Consider the following 17,905-nt stretch of genomic DNA (forward strand, 5'->3'; position numbering starts at 1 on the left):
AGCCTCGGAGGAGGGCAAGGCCATGGAAGAGAAGGAAGATGTCATGAAAATGATGGAAAAGAAAAGGAGGTAATAAAGACAATTTGGTAGATTTAGCTGTTTTGCCTTAGGGTAGGAGAGCCCAGTGTGGTAGAGAAGATTGGTGTCTTCTTCCTGATTGCCTCCTCTCCGGAGTGGTATGCTAGAAGCTCGCTCATCTCATCTCCTTGCACAGAAGTCCCCTTTGCCCCCATTTCAAGGAACTATTCAACAGGCCTCTATAATTTCCTGCTAGAGAGCAGATGCTGTGATGGGGCATGAAAGAGGCAACGTTGTGCAAAGTGTGGCTCCTTACAGCCATTTATTCATTCACTCATTCGGCCATTCAACAAACGCTTACTGAGCGCCTATGATGTACTTTGGACATTGGAGATACAGTGGTGAATAAAACAGACAAAATTCTCTGCCCTCACAGTTCTTATATTCTGTGGAGGGAAGTAAAGAATAGGCAATATTTGCGTTATGCCAACTGTTGATAGATGCTGTTGAGAAAACCAAGCAGGGATGAGTGTGGGACATTCTGGGTGGGGTGTTGTCATTTTAAGTAGAGTGATCAATGAGAAGGTGATTTTGAGCCAAGACTTAAAGCAAGTCATCCTCGTAGAGTCTGGGGAAGAGCATTCCAAGAAGGGGAGCAGTGAGGGTGAAAGCCCTGGAACAGGGATGCCGAGAAACAACAAGTGGGGTCAGGGTCCCTGGAGAAGAGTGAGTTTGTTGGGGGAAGAGCGAGAGGGCAGGTCGGGCACAAAGGACCATCGAGGTTTGGGGAACGGCACAGGCGAAGACTTAGGGAGGAAAGTATAGATGGCATCTTGTTTGTCCTTGACCGGGTCCAAAACTGTGCAGCTGTCAGCAGTGGAAGATGTCGATTTCCAGCCCCTAACTGCTGAAGGATTTCTACTCACTAGTAAAGTCTTTGTGCCACTCAGCTCGTCTCCAACGCTTGTCTTGTATCCGGAGGAACCTTCCCGCCCTTGTCCTTGTGTGTGTTCAGGCATGCATGAGTGCACCTCTTCCATCACTGCCTGAAAATGGCTGAATCTACTTTTTTACGGGTATGTTAAAATTTTATTTTATTGAGGTCACATTGATTTATAACACTGTGTAAATTTCATGAGTACATCATTGTATTTCAGCTTCTGTATGGACTCCATCATGTTCACCACCAAAAGCCTAGTTTCTGTTACTGGTGTGTTTGAAACAAGTGATGGAATAACCACTGTTCCCATCACAGATGTGAAATATCGAGGGCCTATTGCGTAACTCATCCACCATCTTTTCCTTTCCATAAATTAGTCGGCTGACAAGGATTGTCTGACGATGTACCCAAGGATGCCACCTTCATGTTGGCAATGACAAATACACACAATTGCCTTTACTTCTGTATCCACGGCAGCTATTACCCATCAGTCACAATATCCCTTCCTGCCAAGCTTAGAGAAAGGCCAGAGTCCTTACAATGGCCTTAAAAAAGTCCTACACGGTCTGCCCACCTCAATGTCCCCCACTCCTGCCAGTTTTCTTACTTCCTTGCCTCCTCCTCTCCCCCTTGGTGGCTCAGCTCCCTCCACCTTGGCCCCCTGCTCTTCCTGAACCCTCCAGCTATGCTTGTACCCAGGGCCTTTGCACTGTCTGTCCCTCTGCTTAACTGCTCTTCCACCAGCAATTCCCATCCCCGATTGGCTTACTTTTGTCAAGATCTTTGCTCAAACAAATCCTTCGCAACATCTCATTAAAATGCTCTCCTTAAAAATGACTGCCCCCTGCCCCCTGCCCACACCTCTGATCCTTGACTCTCTACTCTGTGCCTCTTTTCTCCTAGGGCACTTATTCCTGTCTAACATGATAAAACTTAATTCCTTGTTTATAGTTTTTGTTTATGATGTTTTCCCTCCCTAGAACATACGTTCCATGAGGGTAAAGATCTTTGTTTTGTCCGCTGATCTCGCCTCAGCACCTGGGAGAGATTCTGGCCCATGGTAGGTGCCCGGTACATATTTGCTGAATGAATGACATGTTCCTAAGTGAGAAAGGTAGAGGACAGTGCACATCAATATCACCACCTCTGTGATAAGTTGTGGATTTACATACGTGCATATATTTACAGGGGTATATGTGTATGTGTGTGAATGGTGAAGGTTATGCATGCATGTGTGTGTAATGAGTCCATGTGTACACACGCACACAACTCAAAGAGGGTATAAGCATCCCAGACAGCCTAAATATTAAGTGCTAATATTTGGGTTGCAGGATTTGGGGTAAATTTAAATGTATTTCTTGTGAATGACAATATGTTGTCTGATTTATGTAGGGAATAAATAACACTTTTATAGTCTGGCAAAAACCTGTAGAATCTCTAAAACCTAGGTTCTTGTTTTTTTCTGAGGTGTTTACTGTGACCTTGATTTTATCAAACAGGATGGTTGAAACTGAAAGTGTCATTGGCTTTCTTGAGACAGTTAGCTGCACGCGTCACGTTGCGTGTCTCCGTGATGGAGTCGTGTAGGTCAGGTCTGCAGGGCTAAGCAGAGCCCCTGGTCCAGGGCACCTTCAGACAATGAGGACACAGCTGTTCTTTCAAGCAGCGACGTTACAGAATTTGGCAGCTCCCAGGAAACCCCTGTGAATGCCAGGCTAGATCATTGTTAGTTTGTTCCTGACTCCATTCCAGCTGAAAACCCCACAATTCAACTTCCCTGGAATTATTAAGTTCTATTTTTGTGTTGTTGTTTATATAAACTTCTTTTATGTTTATTGATTTAAAAATTCAAGCAAGTGCATCATTGAAAATACAGAAATGAGTAAAGAAGAAAATAAAATAAACTATCGTCTCACCTACTGCCTAGGACCACTTTTAACATTTTGGTGTTTCCTTTGTCATTTCTGTGCATATACATACAGTTCATTTTTATTTTAAAAATTGTACCTTGTAAAGAATTGCTTTTTTCACTCAAAATGATATTATAAGATTTTTTAGATTATAAAAGAAACTTAAAACACATGCTTTTTTGTTGGTTTCATTATATTCTGAGATAAGAATTTTTCATAAATTGATTATTGCCCTACGCTTGAACATTTAAGTTGTTTTCAAAAAGTTTCCTGTTCTCAGTGACGTTGCAATGAGCGTCCATGACTAGTCACCTTCAGCTGTGAGTCCTAGAAGGGGAAACACTGAGTCAAGAGCCCAAATTACCCTGGTCATTTTCAAAAGATAGTTGAACAAATTTACAGTCTTTCAATTGTTTTTGGCTATGCCTGTTTGACTGTCTCCTTGCTCTGAGTAAATATTATCATTAAGTAAAAGAAAACTTTTTGGCTAAAGAGGTTAATCATGGCACACCCACTTGGAGGTGGTGGAACAGAGCAGAAGACACCACGCAGTGTCCCCCATGGAATCTCCTCTAACGCTGCCCTCGGATAGGAAGAATTCTTAGCCTATTAAGGAATTGCTTTGCGGTGGTAAAGAGCATTTGTGGGCAATGGAGAGCCAAGTGCTTTCTTCTTCTGCAAGGGACGTATTTGGCCTTGGGCTAACTTGCTACCTCTGTTGCTCTGGAAACCTGATAAAGATGACATGCCAGCTGTGTTACCAGGTTAAAAATGACCACCGAGTAGAATACCGCCTGGGCCTGGGAGTGACCACAAGTCGGCCATGGGAAGCCACAGCTTTGAGTTCTCCTGGGGGTGACGACTCTTGTCACCAGGCATGTCCCTTGCATGGAACCTCTTCTCCCACTGAAGAGAGATGCCTTCTGCTGCCCTCCTGGCTTGTTCTCTTTCCTGGCCCACCTCCTGCTGAGGGCTAGGTGTGATTGACGATAATCCTAGGCATCTGAATACTCAGTTTAGCCTAAACTGATGACTCCTTAGAGCCTTAGGTCACAGCCTTAGAGTCATGCAGACCTGGATCCCAAACCTGTGTTACCTCCATCAATTCACTTAACTGAATTCAACCCCTTGAGACCTGGTTTCCTTGTTTGTAAAACAGAGACGGTAATAGTGCACGTCCGCTAGGTGTTATAAGGATACATTGAAATAACAGACACAAAGCAGCATCTGGCCCCAAATTAGGAGGTCAGTAAATAGTAGTAGTAGGTGTTGTAATCATTTTATAAAAATTACCGTTAGTGTTATTCACCTGCTATCCCAGTCAGGGATGGCTCCATGGATGTCTGACCGGGGCAGTTGCCCAGGGCCCCATGCTTAGAAGGACCCCAGGCTTGGTTTAATGCTCTGCTGTTGCCATTCCAAAATTCTTCATAATTCTTGAACTAGGGGTCTGTGTTTTGATTTTGCTCTGGGCACCACCAGTTAGGCAGCTGGTTCTGATTCCGATATAAGATGTACTCCATATATTAAGCATATTTTACAGACAGCCCAGATGCTCGGTGCTTTAGAAGCTCAGAAGGTGAGGAGGAGGAGGAAAAGGAGGAGGAGGAAGAATTGGCAGTCGTTCACACGTGCACAAAGCGCCTGATTTGTTCCTCACTGCAGCCCACTGGTGGAGGTAACGCTCTTCTATCCAGCTTATTGATTAGAAACTTGAGGGACACAGAATTGACATGTTCCCCCATCGCTGGGCTGGTAAGACTGCTGTAGACGGCTCTCCCAGTGGGTCGTTCAGGGGAGCCCAGTGCCCTGGGGCTGTTGCAGGTTTACACCTAACCAGGCTTCTCAGTGGGACCTCTCTGCTTGTGCCCCGAGGAAGAGAGTCCTTGGGGCAGAGCCTTTTACGGGCCGGAGAGTCCATCAGGCAGGTGGTAAGCCCTCCACGTCTGGGCTCTGGAGACTTCATATAGATAAAAGCCCTGTGCTCCTATGGAATGGCAGTGGCCTCCGCTTCTGCCGAGCTCTAGACAGCATATAACAATGTGACTGCTCCAGGCTCTCAGAGCTCGGGCTCCCCGTGATAGTTTCATGTCCTCATTAAGTTTCACAAAGACACATTGATCTTTTGTGGCGCCGAGCCCTAATGATGCATTTCCACGGGCGTGGCTCTTGTAGCCCTATTTGGTGTCTTGACTTTTGTCAAACTTCGGCGTCTGGGAAACTGGTTGTTGCCGTCTCTCAGAGCAAGGAGGGTTTGCTCTTGAGAGTGTGGGGATCGTCTGCCCAGTTGGGTGGTTCTGGGCATGCCCGACGCCTTGCATGCTCTTCCACTGTTCTTGGAAGGAATCTGCTAGGTCTGTTTCTTAACCTTTTTGGTCTCCAACTTCACCTGACCTAATCCAAATCATTCTTCGTGTTTTCCCTCAAGAGTCACTTCCTTGGCGCCTAAGACTGGGTTTAGGGTCCTTGCCATGGCCCCCTGTACGTCTCATTCAGTGACCCGTCTGTTGTCTCCATTAGACTTGAACCTTCATAAGGGCAGGGCCTGGGTCTGCCTTGTTCATCCCTGAATCCCCTGCACTTCCAATAATATCTGAGGAACAGTTAGCAAACATTTCTAGGATTCTGTTTTTGTAAACATCTAGCCATGCGCGTGAAACTTTGAGATAATCTACAAGGTCTCAGACTCCCTGAGGTTATTCATACAGATGTCTGTGGATCCCAGGATGTAAAACCTCCTCTCAGGGCTCTAGTATATCAGATAGCTTAATGTCCACTGCAAATCTCTGCCAACAGTAGTTCAGGCTTCATTTGGATGTCTCCAGTGATGGTGAGCTCACTACCTCACTGAATATTCCATTGAAGAAACAAAGTATTGGAAGGTGGATGGGCGGGTGACTGGATGGCTGGGTGGCTTCACTCAGGGAATAGCATCTGTTGGGGCCATCTCTGTGTCAGACCATTTTCCAGGGAAACAACAGTAGATGAAATCAAGCCCCTGCTCTCCCAGAGCTGTATTCTAAGGGAGAGGGCAGACAGCATTCCAATAAACAAACAGTTAACAGGTGTGCTTCTCGCTATGAAAGCCGTAAAGCAGGGATGACAGAGAGTGTGGCAGGGATGGGAAGGAAAGGCTGTTTTAAGTAGACTAGGCAAGAAAGACCTTCCTGAGATCTGGATAAGGTGAGGAAGAGAGCCATGGGAAGTTTTGAGGGGAGAGGCTTTTCAGGCAGAAGGAACAGCAAGAGCAAAGGCCCTGGGGCAGGAAGGCCGGGGCAGCTGCAGAGGAGATCATGCCAGGGCTTAGCGGCCTTAGGCCTTGAAGGTCACCATAAGGATATAATTTTTCTCCAGGTTTGATGCGAACTCCCTGGAGGGCTTACGGGGAGCAAAGTGGTCCCATTTTAGAAGGATCCCTGTTTTGAGGAGAGGAAACCATTAGAAACAAGGGTGGCGGTGTGGAGATCAGCCAGGAGGTGACTCCGGTCTTCCGGCTGAGAGGTGGCGGGTGCTTGGGCACATTTGTCTTCCAGTCAACCCAGTATCACAGCTCTGCCCTCTCGGACAGGAAGCCCCTGGGCCCGGGACTCTGCTTTCTGCTGACCTGCCCGAGGAGTGCCTCACCTGGGTTGTACAAAGGTCCTGGGGTCTTTTGCTGATGCACTCAAAAGAGCCTGCTGGTGATCTCTGAACTACACTCTGCTTCACCTCATTGTCATCTGAGGTCCAGCAGTTCTACTGATTCTGTGCTACATTTGGGGAATAGAAAAATTTGGCAGGGCTGGAAGTCCTTGTTTGAGACAGATGATGTGGAGGTGGCACTCATTAAAAAGGGGATGTAGTTTAAGTCAAATGAATTAATCTCTAACTGTGGAATTTTGTTCACTTTTATTCAACCAGCATTCTACTATTCCTTTTCAAAAAGACAACATATAAATAAGTACATACATTTGTCTTCCTTAAACACTGAGCTCATAGTTCTCTAGAGCCCAGTGTGATGATGAAGACATTGATCTCTACTCCAGCCGCACACGCTTTGGGAAAGAAGGCGGTCGTAAGAAGCAGAACTCTAATGCAGGATCAATGGGCAACACCATGTGGGCAGCGACTGTACTTTGAACAAGGAGATTTCTTTTATTGCTGGAAGCATAGCAAACCAGGACTGTCAGGGTCACACGGGGCTCGGGTTGTTAAGTGCTCTGTGTGAATTACACGGAAACGAGCCTAGCGCTGGGGTTGCTGAGATTGTCCCCTCCCTCAGGGCTGGTCCTTTCTTCCTCCCCTTCATCCGGTTCTGTTTCTCCTACTTGTACATTTAGAATCTGCCCCTCCTCTCACCGGAATGTCTTCCTCAGTGTGAAGTAATAACAAAAGTGATGGAGGTGCTGACTGACCTTTGTTAAAGGCCCGTCCTGTCCTCGCGGAGTCACACTCTCGGAAGTGAGATGGCTGATAAACAAACAAATAGAAACATCAGATAGAAACAGGTTCTATGAAAAAGTCACGGTAAATTGGTGGAGAACGGAGAAGAGGGTTTTCCCGGTGTGTTGGGAGGAGGAAAATCCTATGAAATCTTGAAGAACGTTCCAAGTAGCAACAACGCAGACGTCTGAAGTAGTGGCATGCTCAGAATTTTAACAGTAACTAGTCCTCCTTGAGAGTTAATTTATTGAATACACAGATAAGTAAATAAAATGAAAATGGTTGCAGCAGAGTCTCATGATATGGTCGCTCCCAGGTACTTCCACTGACACCCGCATTTGAGAAACATGCTCTGGAATTTGGGCTCTGTCATGCAAACACTGTGGCGGGAGCTGGCACTGCCACCTGGAGCCTGGGCTGGGAGTTGCCTTTTAGGATGACAGAACGACAAGTTAGAAGGCGCCGGGGTCCCTGATGCAGTGGGAGGCCCTTATCGGCTGGGACGGGCTTCTGCTGGGATCTGTACAGGAGCCAGAAGCAGCCGATTTCCATCTCATTGCAGCCAGCGCCCTCACCTGCTGGTCTTCATGGTCCTTCTTTAGCTCCACTACCTGAATCATGGGACTCTGCTGATGACGCTGGAGATACAGGAGTCCCTGCCCTCGGAATCTGGCACTTTCAGCCTAGCAAGGAAGACAAGATTTGAAGTGAAGAGTTATTTAATTGAGAATGTACCACAGGGAAGGCTAGCAGAGGCTGGAGGAAGTGATGTCAAAAGGAGGATCGAATGATGGATAGATATCCTACCGCAGGGATTAGCAGCCCGTTGTCTGTTTGTGTAAATAAAGTTTTATTGGTACACGACCATGCCCATTTGTTTCCATATTGTCTATGGCTGCTTTTGTGCTATAGCAGCAGAGTTGAGTGGTCATGACAGAGACCGTATGGTCCACAAGACCAAAAATGGTTCATAGCTATCCTTTCAAAGAAAAAGATTTCCCAGCCTCTATTCTAGAGGCAAAGGGAGAGATGGGCATAGGCAGGACTGGGTGGGGAGAGCACTTTAAATTGAACAAAAACCTGGAGGAAAGTCTAGAGTTTCTGACAGCAAACCAGAGCTTGCAGACTCAAGTCTCATAAAGGCCAGACAAGTAACAGAAGTAAATGAAGTGGATTGTATGGTTATTACATGGTTAAGATCCTCCAAAATTTGCTTTCTGCCATTTGTTTTTTGAATATATGCTCTGCTTGGGCTATTACTTATTTCCTCACTTTTAACAGAGACATAGATAGAAAATATATTTCTCAAATGTAAGAAAAACTCAGAGGAAGCATAATGATAAACGGCAACTGAAATTCAGACCTGGCACTAATGGTACAATAGGGTGTGTGTGGGGTGGGGGGGCACAGTGGAAAAATAGGAACATGCCTGTTCCATGTGGACCCAGCTCTGGAAGGTAGTAATATTATTTTAGAAATTCTATAAATCCAAATTTTAATGTGAAATCTCCCAGTGTTCAAACAATGGCTTTTGTTTTGTTTTCACAATGTGTGTCCCAAAACCCAACCTATCTCCTGGCTGGATTGCCTCTGTGGCTTCCAGCTGGAGACCTTGGCACAGATGTTTAAGAGATCCAGGGGCTCAGACCTTAGTTGAGAAGAAAGTTCCAACAGCTCAGGAACAATGAGCAGGTTATTTTATCAAGTCGTGTATCTTGCAGCACATGAGCTGCATTGCGAGGCCAGAGGAGGGAGCAATCCAAAGTGGATAGAATGGTTTCTATGCATTCTCCAAGAATGTGGCTAGTGTGCTAGGCATTAAATGATGGATAGAATCTGAGCAAGTAGCAGCAAAGGGAATTGCAAGACCCGGAAACCCATAATCAGGGAAGACAAACGTTTAGAAGAACAAAGAAGCATTCGGGGGAGATCTGGTCCCCTGGGAACAAGTCATATATAAGGGACTCTAAAAGGTCAGCAAGTAATTTGAAATCTGTGCTCCTTCTGTTGTCTACAGTTCCTTCTTTCTGCCAACCGCTGACCTCCGCGATCGGGTTTGGGTTTAAATTCTGTCTCCGAGTTGTTTCCTAAATTGTTGATGGCGATTCAGAAATTTACCACCAGGTGGCGATATTCTCATTTGGGAAAAATGGAAAAGCGAGTGAAAGAGGGAGCAACGTTTTTGTTGAATGATGTCTGCTGGGTTCTCTGATTCCTGCTTAAGCCTGGGTTTACAGCTAATAAAGAAAAAATAGCTTACACACTTTTCCTTTTTTATTTATCTTATGTCACTTTCCATAGATCCTGCCACGCCAAGCCCATAATATTTATTTCTGCGGCAACTGCTATGCAAACTGTGTACAAGGGGCACATCTGTATTATTCTAGGCATCATCTCAGAAACAGAGCTGCAGAAGACAAAGAGCAGGACAGAAGCACGTATGAATGAGGAGTTGGAGAACTGTCTCGAGGGTGAGGGGAGAAAAAAACCAGCTGTGCCTTCTATTCCAGCTTTCCAAGACAATTGAATTTAGACAGAAGATCTGCTGCCCAAAGACCTGTTTTAAGAAATAGCATATGAAACTGTTTTTAAAAGATCTTTCTTCAGCTTGTCTTTCTGGAGGGGCAGCACCCAACCAGAGGCGAATGGCCGCTTCTGAATGACAGTCAGCAAGGGACAAATTCCAGAGCCTGGAGGATTGGGGAAGGTGGGAGGTGAGGCAGGGGGCAACCAACAGGCTGGGTTTAAAATTTCCATTTATTTCTCTGACTGCATAGATGGTGCCCCCTTGTAGATTTCCTCAACCTCCAAATGACAGTGTTGAATCACACAGGACAGTTCATTGGGAGGAGTTCATTGTCAGCTCTCGCTGCAAGAAACAGTGACAGTGGTCCCTGTGGTGAGGAGGACGATGGGAGCCGGTTCAGGAGCCGGTGAGGGCGGAGATACGGGAAGTGCCTGTCTGAGGCCAGCGCACACGAGTGTTAGCAATTTCTCCTTTGAGCTCAAGAAGGCAAGTTAACACGATTTAGTCTTCATTCCTTTTAGTCTTTATTCCCTTCAGACTCGCCTCGCTCCTCTTCTGCTCTAAGTGCTGGGGTTACTGAGATCTCAGTGCCGGTTCTTTCTTCCCTCCCTTCGTCCAACTCTGTTTCTCATACTTGTACATCCAGAATCGGCGTCTCTTCCTCTAATAGAAACAAACACTTCCTTCCTCTTTTTTCTTGGTGCATTTCCTTCCTTGCCCATTGGCCTCTTCCTCACTGGCCGCCATCTCGCCATCTCTCCATCTCTCCTCCTCCTCCTCCTCCAATTCATGGAAAGGGGCTGCTGTGCATTTGTTTCCTGTGAACCTGCTGCATCTGCCGCTATGAAAAATGGGGTAAAGCCTCTTCCTTTTCTCACTAAAGAATGTCTCTCCGAGGTGGCCTGGCCCCTGGCTGGGCGGGGGTGGGGTAGAAAAATGGGGGAGAGAGCAGATTTAGAGACTGGGAGGCCTGCTTTTAGCACCGGGCCCAACAGAAGCAGCACGCGTGGCCTGCCTGCTCTTCCTCTTCCCAAGAGGTCCTGCGGGGCAGTCACACTTACAGCTGCCCTGCGAGCTTCAGCTGTGGCTGCTGGACTGTTTTGCTTTGCCACAGGCTTGGTCTGCAAGACTCTATCTGGTCTGCAGGGAGCTGGCTGAAGCTGATTTCTAGGCCCTGGGCTTTTTATTAGTGGGTCTAGCTTCTGGAGGATTCAGCCCACATGCCCAGAGATGCCAAGCCTGAAATAAGTTCGGGGATGAGTTGCTCATTACGAAGGAGCATGCAGCCACCTAGGCCTGCTTGCTTCTCCTTGCTGGGTGCTGCACCCTCAGCCCACAGCTCTGGGAACCTCACTAACCTGCTTGGTAAGGGTCTGGCATCTGAACCCTCCCCCACAGGATGTGCTGAGCGGGCCCTTTGCTAGTGGCTGGCTCTCTGAGCTGCCCGTCCTGGACTGCGATGTTTCTCATGACTTTGACTTCAGGGCACCGGTTCACCTGCATGGTCTTGACTTCTTTGCAGGGAGGATGGATGAGTTGCCATTTTCGAATCCCTCCCAGCTCTAAGTTTTGTGATTGGCAGCAGTCTAGTCCAATGGGATCAGACCAGCTGCATTCATCCAACAAATGTTCCAGAGCCTCCCCACATTATTCTGGGCACGGGAGCTGTAAGAGGAATAAGACAAAGTTCCTGCTGTCGGGGAGAATTCATTAGAATGGGGTAGATACAGGCAGTAAATGATACATAAATAATGTGCCAGGTGGCAATAAGGCGAGGAGGGAAAATTAAGGGAGAGAGAAGGGATGGTTGGGGAAACCTGTGTGATAGAAATGATATTTGTCAGGGAGCTGAGGGAATGAGCCAAGCCATTCTCTGGGGAAAGAACATTCCAGGCAGAGGGAACAGCACATGCCAAGGCCCTGAGGTAGGAGTAGTCGGAATGTGTTGGAGAAACAGCAAGGAATCCAGTGTGGTTCTAATGAAGTGAGCAAGGAGAAAGTGGTAGAAAAGGAGGGTGGGGGGGTAAGGGTGGGGTCATGAAGATTATAGAGGCCTTCATAGACCTTGGCTTTTGAGTTTCATTCTGAGTGAAATGTGAGGTTTCTGGAGGGTTTTGAGCAGAGGTGTTATTTGATATGACTTCAACACATTAAAAGGCTCACTTTTCTAAAGGGGAATATGGTTTGTGTATTTGTGTGTACAAAGTTACATGTAATATATATGTGTCTATATACACATATATACATAGAGTTATGTGTGTACATTATGCATATAATTTGAAAATAATTGGAGTCTATATTTATAAACCCTTTTTCCACTAAATCTCCGGAGCATACAGGTCCCTGTTCCTCAATTCATTTATCTCTGAAAGTAGGAAACTCATTGTGGAGGAGAAAACGGGAGCCCAGCAGCCCCTTTGGGGTTCTGACACAGTCCATATGCTCCTTGGGGGCATCTTAGCAGAGTGGTGACCCACACCCTCCCTTTCCTCAGAGGCAGCTAGAAGTGGCGATGTTTGAGATGGTGGGGAAGGTGGGAGAAGGAACACGAAATGCGAGCAGAGAAAAGGAGTTCTAAGACGTCCCCTCTGGTCGTCTGGCTCCCTAAGAATGCGCTGGGAAAAGCTGCTGTTTTGTCAGGCGCGGAGTGCTTGCTCCTTCGCAAATGTAGGATAGCTTAGAGAGAGCCTTCTGGTGTTAATGAAGGACTGTGTGTATTTTTAGAAGAATGTAGGAGAATAAAAGACGTGATTCACAACGAGACCGCAGGATGTTTCAGATAGAATGTGTGTGTGTCTGCACGTGAGCACGTGTGCGATGTTTTTAAAACGGAGATTTCTTCAAAAATAGCTCTCATTGAAAACAGATTTTCAGATTCTCCTACAACTAAAGTAATCTGGTTTTGTCTCTGAGTCAGAATCTGTGGAGCATATTTGTCTAAATCCTGGGTCTGCCCAAGTGTCTTTGGCCAAAAGTTCTGAGCCTTGGCTGCAAACCTAGCTGCTCCGCCATCATTATTCTCTTAGTGGACCACCCACTGAAACTTGACAGTAACTTACTGGTCATACTGGATTCATCTGAAAGTATTTTTATAGGCGTGGGGAAATTTTAGGAGCCTTTCTTTGAAATCTTTCAATTAGCGGATGAACCGAGGGTTCTCCATCAGATTCACCTGGATTCAAATGGGTGCGACCTCTCAGTCTAGAGCGCATCTTCTTTATTACCCTGATTCTTTTTCCTCTATAGCAACTATTCTTGCCTGATATGATCTCATGTATTCATTTGTTTATTCAATGGTCTGGCTCCTCCTACAGCAACATTAACTAAAGTTACCTCCAATGCACAGAACAATACCCGTCATGGATGCTCAGTAAGTTTCAGTTATAATGAATGAGTGACACACGAGAAATCCATTTCCATATTCTGCCTCCTCCCGCCATCTGCTGCCTCCCTCTACCCCGACAGATAACCAATATTAACAGCACAGTGTATCCTTTCAAATATTTCTCTATGTTCAATATAAACAAACAAATATATTAACTTTCTCTTAGTAATAACAATACAAATTTAAATCCCTGTTTAAAACTAATTCATCGTGAACATTTCTCCAGGTCAATAGCTAATTATAACTTGTTGATTTTTATTCTATACGATAATCCACCATGTGAGTAAACCACAAGTTAATCAACCATTATAATATCAATGTGTATTCATTCATATTATTGCCATTTTTTCCATTATAAATAATGCTGCCACAAACATCTTTGAACAAATATCATGTGCTTCCACTTCATTTCTCTAGACTAGAGGCCCCAAAGAGAATCTGTATTAGTTTTCTGTCACTGCCTAACAAATGACCACAGATGTAGAAGCTTAAAACAACATACATTTATCATCTTACAGTTTCTGTGGGGCAGGCATGGCTTAGCTGGGTCTTCTGCTCGGGGTCTCATAAGGCTGCAGTTAAGGTATCTGCTGGGCTGTGTTCTCATCTGCAGACTTGACTAGGGCAAGATCCATCTCTGAGCTCACTCAGGTTGTTGGCAGAATCTATTTCCTTGCAGCTGTAGAACTGAGGTCCCCAAGTTCTTGTTGGCTATTCGTCCCAGCCCTCTCTCAGCTCATAGAGGTCCTCACAGTTCCCTGCCGTGTGGTCCTCTTCACAGAGAGTTCACAACTAGGCTGCCTGCTTCTTCGAGGTGAGCAGGAGAATCTCTCTCCCTCCAGGCTATTAAGGGAGAGTCTTGTATAACGTAATCTAATCATGGGTTTGATATCCCATCACTATTTCAATATTCTATTGATTAGAAACAAGTCATGTGATCTGCCTACACAAAAGAGGAGAAAATTATGTAAGAGCATGACTCACTGGGGGTCGCCTTATGATACGTCCACCACAGGGTTTCTAGATTAAATGATAGGTATAATTAAATGTTACTAGATGTCACCAAATTACATAGCACAAAGGCTATAGATTTCCTCTTCCTACCAGCAGTGTGTGAGACTACCTGCTCCTGACTTCCTTGTTACTATTTTTCTGATTTATCCATCTCACTAGTTTAGAGAGATTTAAGTTTCGATTGTTGGGTTTTACTTGTTTTATACAGAATTGTGTGTTTGCTTAAAATCCACAAGTGAATGGATTACAGCATAGGCTAGTGCTTGAGAGGTCAAGAGTCAGACCTGTTTTGATCCGAGCTCTACAGCTGATAGGCTATGTGACTGTGGGGGAATTCTCAACCTCTCTAAATCTCAGTTTTCTTCTCTGTAAAGGGGATAAATGTAATACCCATCTTATTTAGTACTTGTGACTATTTAATGAAACAATGCCTGTAAATTACTTAACCTAGTGCTGGCAAATAGCTGTAAATTTACTGACTGGTTACTGTGATTGTTGGCCCATCATTAGCAGCAGCAGCAGCAGCATCTTCTGCATCATTACAAACCTGTAAGTAACACCTTGACCAACATTACGTGTCATAGTTCTGATTCTCTCAGGCCTCAAATATCTAATGATGGGTTCTGTGAACTGAGAGGTACCACCGTTCAGGTGATTACATCTCTCTTAAATGCAGACTGTGTTGAGGAAGGCTTCCGTGGTATTTTTAAGACTGGTTTTGAAATACTTTTGTATTCAGTGATACTGAGAAGTCCTTTTTTCCATCAAAAGCTCTTGAATTTCTCAAGACACGTTGAGCATTATTTCTCTATTTCTATTTTTTTAAAGTCAATTTCCCCTCTCTATCAGAATAATCCCTCAGAGTCCCAAAAGGGATCAGTCAGTGAGTATACGGAACCATCTTGCTTGTTAATCATCTGAAACCAGTGCTCTGGACTGAATCTGAGGAGAAACAGGGCTAACGTAGTTGAGGTGGCCCCTTTTAGTCTTCTGACAATTTATGATTCACTGATCTGGGTTTTATAAGGGCAGGTGGTAAAGATGGCAAAATAAGAAATCTATATTTCTTCCTCTCTATATCTGTCTATTTGTCTATCAATCAATCAGAGAGAGAGATTGAGAAGACCGCAAGTTGAACATAGAATTTGGATCTCTAGCCTTTTGAAATCTTGCTTCTTGATTGTTTTACAACTGTGTTTATTAAAAGCATAATATGCAGAGCAGTGGCAGGCCTTGTTTAAGGGGAGAAGGCTTTTGTCTAGCTCGTAGTTTAGAACATCGGCTGGAGACCGAGGCCCTGGTTCAGATGGACTCAAATTTGGCTCCTAGGTCTGTCATAGGCCCTACTACCTTTGATAAGTTGCGATATATCTTTGAACCACAGCTCATAATTCATCAGAAGAGTTGACAAATACTCAATGAATCAAATAGGTCCATGACTTTAACGACTTTAGATGTCACTGGCAGAGAGAGACAATAAAGAAATAACAAGAACTCATGTACCATGGTGCCCGTTAGTGATAAGTGCGGAAGGACAGTGTGATGGGAGTAGAGTATTTTAGAGAGGAGAGTTAGAGGAGGCCTCTTTGAGGAGGTAAACGTCACAGGCAGAACCTGCTTTGTAAGGTTGTTATGAGGATTAATTTACCATACAAAGCTCTTAGTATAGAGCTTGACATACATGCTTAGAATGATTTCTCCTCTTTTTTCGTGTCCTTTCATAATTAATGATACAAATCTGTTCACATAGGCTTTCAATGTTATTTATTTATTTATTTGAGGAAGATTAGCCCTGAGCTAACATCCGCTGCCAATCCTCCTCTTCTTGCTGAGGAAGACTGGCCCTGAGCTAACATCCGTGCCCATCTTCCTCTACTTTATTTGTGGGACGCCTACCACAGCATGGCTTGCCAAGCAGTGCCATGTCCGCACCCAGGATCTGAACGGGTGAACCCCGGCCACCGAAGCAGAATGTGTGCACTCAACCACTGCACCCCGGGGCCGGCCCTAGTTTTTCAATTTTAGAGCGAGGAGAAGCCCACTTAGGGACAGGGAGATGTGAACGTATGAACCAAAATGTAGAGGTCAGGGATGGGAAACTAGATTTCCCTAAGTGAGCAGCATGATTCCAAGCAAATCACAGCATCTTCCCATCCTCTCTGAGACCAAAGGGAAAGGATGTGTGTGTCCATGTGTGTATGCGTGTGCACGTGTGTTCATGCATTGGCAGAGGGAAAATTTGCCATAGCCCTAAGTATCTACTTTGAAATACTCTTTCCTTTACCATTAATTTCTTGAGAAACTGAGATCCTGTCCTCAGGGCCAACCACCTCAACCCTTCCTCGACTGAGACTGTTTTCCTCTGCTATACTCTGTCCTTTAGTTTTGGAAGTGATCTTAAGCAGCCACAGGCAATGCAAATTTCATTTACACTGGGTTTGGGGCGGGGCAGGCCAGTTACTTCTGCCATTTGCCTCTCAAATGGATTATTTCATTTACTTGTTTACACAGCGAAGCAAAATCAATCCAAAGTTGTTTTTTCCCCAGGACACGTGACTGTCCAATCCCAGCAGAAGAGCACTTCAATTGCAGATCCACTGCTTAAAGGGGGGCAGAGCATTTAATTACAGTTTAATTATCTTTGCAGATGCGGCGTTCAGTGGTGGTTTGGTTCGTCGGTGGGCAGCTGCAGCATCTGAATTTCCTGCTGCCTTCTTTGAGAGCGAACTTGTTTGTAACACAATCAGATTTGCCGGTTATAGCTTCCCGGGCCCTATCAACTGAGAATTTCATTGCTTTTAAATTGCAAGGCTTTTGTTATCACTACAACTGTGAACCAGACAGCCGGAATCAAAGCAAAAAGAAATGCCACCAGATGAGGAGGATTGAGTCATAGCTTTGGTCTAGCCTGAGTTAGAGAGAATGCAAGTTCCAGAAGCTTATTTGCAACCTCAGTTCCTTATCCATGATGTCGTGTTACTTTTTGTTTGCAACTTTCAGATTATTATCCTTGATGGAGGTTTAATTGTGGCCTCTTTGCATTTTTGCTGCAGAGGTGTCTGAAATTGTTATTATATATTTTTTACCCTCACTCAAAGAAAAGGAGTAAACACTGTTTTCATAAAAAGAAGATACAAGAATATAAGCATTGTGTAGATGACTTCGGAGTCTGTCTGCATCTGGCTAATAGGATAACAAAAACAGTTATCAGAGAGAAGAGCCAAAGAATAAAATGTCATTTTGCAGAACCTGGGCTGCATTTCTGTTTGTAGTTTTAGCTTGGTATGCATTTAAACACAATGGAGCCATCAGGAGAGAATAAACTTCGTGGTAAGAAAGTTTCCGTTGCTATTTGTCAGCTGTCACGGGATGTGACGGTGCGGTAGCTGGAGCTGAGCTTGTCGCTTAAACTTCTGCTACTAGGGTGCCATAAATTGGAGGCAGGGACAGAAAGCAATGAAATCTAAATGAATCCTCAAGATTCAGGAAAGACTTTTTAGGACCAGAGGGTCCAGGAAGATGTTGCAGCATGCTACAATAGGATAGCTGCTGGCAAAATGGTTTCTTTTTCTAGCTTCAGCTTCCAGCCTCGGCTATTGTGTTCCCAAGTAAGCTGCCTGGGGTCCGCCTGCCGAGTTATGTGTGAGTCTCTGCACATATTTTAATGCTCAGCTGGCAGTTTTTATGTG

The sequence above is a fragment of the Equus quagga genome, chromosome 12 (genome assembly GCF_021613505.1).
Source record: "Equus quagga isolate Etosha38 chromosome 12, UCLA_HA_Equagga_1.0, whole genome shotgun sequence".
Classification (NCBI taxonomy): domain Eukaryota; kingdom Metazoa; phylum Chordata; class Mammalia; order Perissodactyla; family Equidae; genus Equus; species Equus quagga.